General features: G+C 35.4%; 1 protein-coding gene across 3 annotated transcripts in view; it reads right to left on the bottom strand.

Moving 5' to 3' along the window:
* LOC126829708 (E3 ubiquitin-protein ligase CBL-B) overlaps window positions 1-9,443 on the bottom strand; it is a 39,500-nt gene that overhangs the window by 29,064 nt on the left and 993 nt on the right. The window lies entirely within an intron of this gene.

Below are 9,443 nucleotides of genomic sequence, written 5' to 3' on the forward strand. Positions count from 1 at the left end.
ATGTTGTCGCGAGTTCAGGGGTCATTAATTTGTTGTAGATATAATAAGGATGATGAAGTAATATAATATGGTAGTTTGGTGCTGAGAGTTGAAGTGAGATATCATCTAGATAAAATATACACTTAAAACATGTACATAGCTAAATATACTGTTCTTGTATCTGATTCCATAAAATCATTCTCAATGTATTAATAACTTTAAAGTGATGTGCACAAGAGAAACTATTTTATTATGGGGTTTTCCTGTTCTAGTCCTACTCACATTCTGCAAGAAACTATTTATAATGGGGCTGTAAGTTTCCAGCCATTCTGTCAGAAACTATATTATTATGAGATTTTCCGCTTCCAGTCCTGCTCGCAAGGAGACAATCTGTCAGAAACTACATTATTATAGGGTTCTCCGTTTCCATTCCTTCTCACAAGTTACTGGAGTTGAGTTTCAGAAATATCTCTGCTGCTGTCAATTATAAAGGCGATAATGGAACCAGATTTTAGACAAAATTATAAATGATATGATAAAATCAAATATTTAACTTCCTGATATTGATTACAAGTTGCAAAATCTACATTGACGTAGCAGGGTGTGGGCGAGAAGCGAAGATGTGACAGGAGCAATTTGAACCTTTTTTTACATGTGTACGTCACAGCCTTCTTCACACACATGAATCCAAAATCTATATTAGATATCCATTTTGCTTTAAAAGTTATTTTAGAAGTGGATTGTAAACAAATACCTACATGTATATAGACATACAATATTGTTCAATTTTTAAATTCTAAAATATTAATAATTTTACAAACACAAGACATTAAAACTGTGATATTACCATGACAACAGGCAGGCTTTCTAAATCTATATAATATAGTATATTGTTTAATAAAATATAAGGCATGTTGAATCATCTGTATTGTTAGTCCCTAATACATGTACATTCATCTCAATCAACTATACATATTGGAAATGAAATTGAGTTTTAAAGTTCTACTTTTCTGCACTAACTGGGTTAGTGTACATGTACATGTAGATGGGCATATATACCATGTTTACAGTCTGTGAGGGAAATTTCACCCAGACAGTGGCTCTACATGTACATATATGTCATACTCTTTTTTATTAATTCTATCAAGGGTTGTGCACGCTAACATACTAACATGTATATATACTAGATTTTGGATTTTCAACTCAACCACTGACATGAGGAAACCATGCTCGAAAATCCTGAGGAACTTTCTCGGCCAACACTGCCATCTCCTGGATAGTGAGCCAGTGTCACAATCACTGAGCCACAGCAGCTTGTCCCCCCCCCCCCCAGTATTAGACATGTGACTTGTTGAATCCTGTAGAGTACATTTATTTTGTATAAAGAAAACAACTGGGACAAAGGGTACTGGCATTATTTTCACTACTTTATAAAAATTACAATTCATTATTGTGATAAAAACTTTCAAATAACATTCTATTCTACCCATTCACACTACTTTCTACAATGACCCATTTATCAACATACTTTATGACAATTATATTGCTATACACTGTCACAATTAGTTTTCTAATCATATCAAAGTTTCATCACTTTATTGTTTCGTGAATGTATCATAGTTTGGTTACAATCTCCATAAATTGCAACAACATTGCCATTTGAGCTTAAACAATTTTTTATAATTAGCTCAAAGCTATGACAAGTTTATACGATTGATTGCTGCCTTTTTGGAGGGCTTGTTGAACATCAAAATCAACCATTCACCTAAGATTAACAAAATTGCTGTTTTATGCTTTGTCTTGCTTCCATATTGAACAATTTGAATTTTGAATATCTGAGGCCTGCATATACATGTATACAGAATTTTTTACTAATAATCGAGAGGTGGAGTAATGTTAAATAAATAACCATCTTAAAAATATATGTAATGGCCATGATCAGGACAATATAAAATAAATGACAATTTTAATAACACATTCATAAATAACAGCCTTGATATGCAGTATTTACATCTTGACAGTATAGTTAGTGGAGTACACACACTGTAATCTGGGTATCAAATCCTTGTTTAAAAATTCATAAAAAAAAAAATCAGTTAAAATCACCCAAAATCATCTAATTTATATTTGTTTCCAAGTTTAAAGCTGACCATTCAATTTTGATGAGTGTCCAATATACAACTGTTTAATTTTTCTATCACTGTTAGAAAATAAACAACCCAATTGATTATTGATGTACAGTACATGTATTATGATTAATTTTTGAATAATAGTTGTAAATTGGACACTCATTATGAAAATTAATCAGTCAGCTTTAAACAGGATAAAAGTACAAATTAGATAATTTTTGGTGATTTTAAACGATTTTTAAGAATTGTGAAATAATTGAATACTAATGCAATCACTATATTTTGTAGGGCTAGTGTGAGCTTGTTCATACAAGTATTGCTGAATTTGACAAGTGAGATCATCTTACAGGTCTTTGAAACAGGAAGTACTTTAATCGACTAAACTTACTTTGTGCATACAAACTACAAAACATACATGTACAATTTAAAGGACTAGATACATGTACAGGGTGACACAAAAAATACGTTCATCAATACAAATCGAATAACTTCCAAAATTTTATTTAGATTAACACAAAAATTCAGCTACATTAGGTTAAGTCTATGTTGCAGACATCTCCAAAGTTTCAAGTCAGTACCACAAAAACTCTTTGTTTAACTGGCGCTAAAAAAATGTGCTCTAAATGACCTCCCCGGTGCTGCAAGCACATTTGGATCCGGCGGGCAAAGTTCTCGATGACCTTCCCACATTCTTCCCTTGGGATCGCTTTTATTGCTGCTGTGATTGCTGCATTCAGATCAGTGATAGTCTGGGGGTTGTTGCCATACACCCTGTCCTTAAGGTATCCCCACAGATAAAAATCTGGGGCGTTCAAGTCCGGTGAATGCGGCGACCACTCCGGGTCACACCTTCGGCTGATCAGTCGGTCAGGGAAACGCTGCTGTAGCCATGCCAATGATTCGTTTGAGGTGTCGGGGGGGGGGGGGGTTGGCTCCATCTTGCTGGAACCACTGGAGGTCCCTGACGACCCCTCTTCGTCGACCAAGTTTAGGTGATGAACGCTTTTTTGGTGTCGCCCGGTATCTTTCAATAAAATATCATGATATAATGTGATCTTTTGGGGTAGATTCAAAACTACACATTTTTCTTGGCAAAGAAGCTGACAGACAATATATCTAATTATAATGCTTTGAAGTTTGAACTTTGGTTTAACGATCATTGAACCAACAACTAATTAACAGATATTACTGTTGTCAAGGTCCCAAATATTCCATATCAGTTTTATGTAAGACTGGAAATTAAAATGTGCATGAACGTGTATGTCAAGTGTCACTGACAACAACAGATTCAAATCCAAGCAGTCTTGTGCATGAGGTAAGGTACATGTACAATGAACATGTATGCTTAGGCTGAATTCTACTAAACCAACAAACCATGCCACTAATTGTCATTAGGGTTGCATGGGGAACCTACCACAAGAGAACTGCATCATCAAGAAACAAATGCAAGGTTCAGGACCAGACAAAAATAAGTTCAAATCTAACCAAACCAATAATAGAGAACTATCAAATAAAGTTAACAGATTCAATTAAATTATCTGTACCATGTGCATACATGTATGTAAGATTTTGATAAAGAACTGCTGGTTCTTGCTATATAATAGTTCAAAAATAGACAATTCAAAATAAATACAGAAAATTTCATTCAAATTACTCTATTCTGAGCGACATGTACATGTTATCACTGTTTGTAGTTCTGAAAAGATGTGTGCATTGATTATTATCTTAACCACTGGTTATTCGAGTCTTAGCCTTGCTTTTTCATTTTAAAATTAAATCATTAAATGGCTGAACCGTTCTAATTGACTTAAAATCAGAGCTATCCGATGGCATCGAAAGCCGATTATGGTCCTGTCATGTTTATAAAATGTCTAATTTATATAACATCTAAGGCCCAAACGAAAGACCTGCAATGGGCAGGTTTAGCTCCTGAATAATTCCACAACACATTTAAAAAAATGGGTTCAAATCTTTTTTTTAAAAAAAAATATGACTAGAGATAAAAGTAATTTGCGTGTCTCACTTCCATCAAACAGAAAAGCATCAATTTTTTAAAGCACAGTTTTCTATGACATGGGCAGATGATACACATGTAAGTGAAGTTAAGTCCCCCCTGGGATTAATTCTCTAATCTCATTCTATGATTCATAATTTCACAAATTAGTATTCCAGACCAGGATTTTTTTGTCTGATAGTTGAACAGAGAGCTTGTCTGTTTGAGAAACATTATAATTAAAGTCAGCTACACGTGTTATTGGTCATGTGTGTGTGTGAGTTTGTGAGTTGAAGCCATGCATGTGCGCAAATTATTGATTATTAAATGACTGCCAACAAGATTGAGTGCATTCCAGGACAATAAACTGCACCATCATGCATCACTGCACACATTTTCTTTTCTCTCTGAACAATGATCTGTTTTATTATGCAGAAAACTTGCCAGACTCATTAAAAAAACCTTTGAGTGATGATTCAACGAAAAAATTTCCACTGGAAATTGTAATGCTGGAGGACAAATTAGTGGTAGAAAAATGCTTTTGAATTGAACTCCAATATTTTAAAATGGGACAGAAACACATACATACATGTACATGTATGTATGGAGTTTTAAAGACGTCCTTCATTTTGAATCCCCTGGAAACTACAATATTATTGAAGTTGACTCTTTTAAAGGAATATCAGTCCAAAAATAGTTCAATGTTGTACAAGTTTTTTTTTTTACAAACATTAAATTTTTTAAAAATTTCAGAACCTCTGGCAGTTGAAATATTCTAAAGCAATACCCGACATAATCTTTAAAAAAATAAAATAATAAAAGACATGGCATAAAACTAGTACCAGTACATGTATTTAAAACTGGTTAAGAATAATTTGCGAACTCAGGGGCTTGTAGTACCAATATTTAAGAAAACGTCTTTGTGTTGAAAGATCTGAATCATTGGATCTCATTTTTCATACTCTTCAACATTTGACACAGGAAATGGTACGAGTTTTTACATTGTAGGTGGAGCTAGTTGTTTTGCATTAATCTAGTTTATATCGTCTGCAGTGGATGCCGAATGTTGATAAATTTTCAGTTCATCATATCTTTGTATGTTGAATGGAACTAAACCATTTTTGGACTGATATCCCTTTTAGATATAAGACATTAAAGGGAAAATCACATTATATTTGCATTTTGGTACTATGTCCCTTTACTATTAACTACTTCCTGCAACACAACAGAAATTATCAATAAATTTTCTGACTACATAAGTACATAAAGACTTCATACCGGTAGTAAAAAATATTATTTCAGTGTTTGAAATGAAAGGCAGTGTGTCACAATCATATGAATATACACTGTTTTGATGCGTCACAATTTATGGCTAGGCCTAAAATAAAAACTTGTTTGGTTCAGATTTGCGAGTAATCCTGACAAACATTTAAAGACTTTTATCAATTATTTACAAGCCAACAGTGAGCCTGATGTCCCCCGCCGAAATAGGAAAATAATTAGAGGACACATATAAATTTATCACAAATTATCTTTTACAAAGTATTGAACAATCAAACAGTATATCTTTACTTATAGTCTAACAATCAAAGTAGGAGAGTTATTGTTTTCCAAAGTCTCGACCAATCAAATTGCGTATCGCTCTGCTTACCCTGAGCAGAAAATGCTCATTATCAAACTTAGTCAAGGTATTACTGTAATGAAACTATACACCAAGTTTCATCAATCTCACTTAATTAGAACTAAAGTTATCGTGTCCCAAAGCATCAACCAATCAAATTGCTTATCTCTGCTTACCCTAAGCGGAAAATGCTCATCTTCGAACTCCATCAAGGCATTGACCTAATCAACACATACACCAAGTTTGAACATTCTAGCTCAATTAGGAAGAGAGTTATCGTGCCCCAAAGTATCAACCAATCAAATTGCTTATCTCTGCTTACCCTAAGCGGAAAATGCTCATCTTCGAACTCCATCAAGGCATTGACCTAATAAACACATACACCAAGTTTGAACATTCTAGCTCAATTAAAAGTTATCGTGTCCCAAAGCATCAACCAATCAAATTGCTTATCTCTGCTTACCCTAAGCGGAAAATGCTCATCTTCGAACTCCATCAAGGCATTGACCTAATCAACACATACACCAAGTTTGAACATTCTAGCCCAATTAGGAAGAGAGTTATCGTGTCCCAAAGCATCAACCAATCAAATTGCTTATCTCTGCTTACCCTAAGTGGAAAATGCTCATCTTCGAACTCCATCAAGGCATTGACCTAATAAACACATACACCAAGTTTGAACATTCTAGCTCAATTAGGAAGAGAGTTATTGTGTCCCAAAAAGTGTGACGGACAGACGGACAGACAGACGGACGGACAGACAGACGGACAGACAGACAGAGTTATTGTGTCCCAAAAAGTGTGACGGACAGACAGACAGACAGACAGACAGACAGACAGACGGACGAACCCATTTTAATAGTCCCCTGCTTTCTTCGAAAGGCATACACCAAGTTTGAACATTCTAGCTCAATTAAAAGTTATCGTGTCCCAAAGCATCAACCAATCAAATTGCTTATCTCTGCTTACCCTAAGCGGAAAATGCTCATCTTCGAACTCCATCAAGGCATTGACCTAATCAACACATACACCAAGTTTGAACATTCTAGCCCAATTAGGAAGAGAGTTATCGTGTCCCAAAGCATCAACCAATCAAATTGCTTATCTCTGCTTACCCTAAGCGGAAAATGCTCATCTTCGAACTCCATCAAGGCATTGACCTAATAAACACATACACCAAGTTTGAACATTCTAGCTCAATTAGGAAGAGAGTTATTGTGTCCCAAAAAGTGTGACGGACAGACAGACGGACGGACAGACGGACAGACAGACAGACAGACGGACGAACCCATTTTAATAGTCCCCTGCTTTCTTCGAAAGGCGGGGGACAAAAAATCAACCCACTGATACTGACATCGATAGAAATTTATGTTATGTAAATGTAATGCAGACATCAGGCACTGCTGAACCTACGTTTTACATGTACATGTACAGTAGCAGCATAATGGCAATACAAAATAGAAACTACATGTAAATGACCGTGACAAAACTCATACAGTACTTTGTTGTGTTTTGATTACGATCGAACTCTTCATATCACAGTCATAAGAATCACGTATGCTTTTCATTAAATTTGTCAAATTTTCTCATTAGCAAAAATAATGACTGTCAATTGACAGTCACCCATTTTACTACTATGGATTAGATTTTGGTGAGAAAGGATTTGTCTTTCTATTGAGCTATTGAACATTAACAAAATACAAGACTGTTCTTCATGTTTGTATTAATTATAAAAATCATTATACTCGAAACCAGCCTGCCATTGCCCACAAGGTGTAAAAGGAAGGCTGTATATTTAGAATAATTTCGTTCACTCATTGTTCTGAAAACTGAAATAAATTTAAGAAAAATTTCCGCATACAAGCACACCAAGATAACCAATCCCAAATAATCAAAATAGGACTGAACCAAACATTTGTAATTAAAATGTTGCCCTTACAATTAGACTATTTCCTTGTTTATATTTCACTAAATACATGCAGTTGACAGTTCATAATAGACTAACATATTCAACACCAAAATATTTTATTTGTCATATTTTGGGGAATATTTACCCAAGGAAATAAAAATTGATAAGTATTACCATTTAATTTAATAAATATCACACACTTAATTCACTTACACATTTCAGTGTGGAAAACTACTGAATATATACGGTAGGGTAGGTACACTGTACATGTAGTACATATATATACATTTGTATCTTCTGCAAAAATAAAATAATATGGGGGGAGAGAGAGAGAGAGAAATGGGGTTTAATGTCCACTTGACATAAACTAGGTCATTTCGGGACGAACATATGGTTTAATTTTATTTCAATAATTCGCTTGCGCGTAGGGGTCTTTAGCAGTGGAAGGAAACCGGAGGACCTGGAGAAAACACACGAGGTTGGACAGGCGACCCTACTCCTTGCCACGTACAACCAGGGATTCGAAACCATGAGAGTTGACTCAATGACAGGCCTTATGATAAAGCGTGCACATGCTAACCATTCGGCCATCTATTCTACCCCCCCCCCCCTGGGCCAACGAAGATGAGCATACATGTACACCACACCCACAGTATGCTATGAAATAAATTTTGCACAGATCGATGTATATGTGTCGTGCATACAAAGGGACCATGTTATTTTGAATGACTAGACACTGTGCCCTACCAGGCCTTCAAATATGCACTGCTAACGTGGAGAAACCATGTTGGAATATACCAAGGAACATTCACGCCCAACACCAGGATTGAACCCGGGACCTTCTGAGAAAGCCAGTGCCTTTTATCAACCCGCTCTAGCTCCAAATATGATACAACCATGCGTTTGTTTTACAGGCTGCATTTAATCATCTTTTTCTGTTTTGAAGATAAATGAGGCAAACCTTATTGTATTAATTCTACAAGTCAAAAGGGCTTCACAGAGGAATTACATATAGTACATGTAAGTACAGTTTGTACAAGCAGTACTAACCCTTTTCTTGGAAAACATGGAAATGTCAAATTTGACATGTTTATCTTTGATGAAAAAGGCCTTTCGGAGCCATGACGGTCACTGATATTGTAATATGTACACAAATACATGTGTGTAACCATGTACATGTATTAGTACATATAGCAAATAGGCCTACACTTCTTTTCGTTTGTGTGTTTATATAAAGATTAAATTACTCTGTAGGCTACACAATATATAATTTTTTGTGTACCCCATGCTGACAAAGTGGTATAGACACGTGAATTCACAAAACCCTACCATGAATAAAACAACATGAAATATGAATTTACTTTGCAAAGTTTTCGTGCGTTATCAAAATTGACCAGCAGTGAAAATTTTGAAGTGGAAGCCCTGCTACACACCCTTCTTCTATCAATGATCAAAACTATATTCCATCTATTTGAATTTTGGAGCCAGGGTGACTCTGTGAGAATGGCATTGTCACACTAACCAAGAGTCCTGGGTTTGATCCTGGTCTTGGCCGATAAAGTTCCTCATGATTTTCCAGTCTGGTTTTCCCAGTAGTGCATGATGGAAGGCCTAGCAAGGAAAAGAGTCTAGTTGCTTGGATGGGATTAAAACAGGAGTATGTGTACGGTAACTAATGCACATGACATGTACCCAAGACATAAAGTTAAAGATCCCCTGACATTTGGAAATTCAGTAGACTGTAATGCCACTCTCTCGGCAAATGGTTCTTCATAGTCATAGCACACAAGAGGTACATGTACCGTACAGTAC

The sequence above is a fragment of the Patella vulgata genome, chromosome 8 (genome assembly GCF_932274485.2).
Source record: "Patella vulgata chromosome 8, xgPatVulg1.2, whole genome shotgun sequence".
Taxonomy (NCBI): Eukaryota; Metazoa; Mollusca; class Gastropoda; family Patellidae; genus Patella; species Patella vulgata.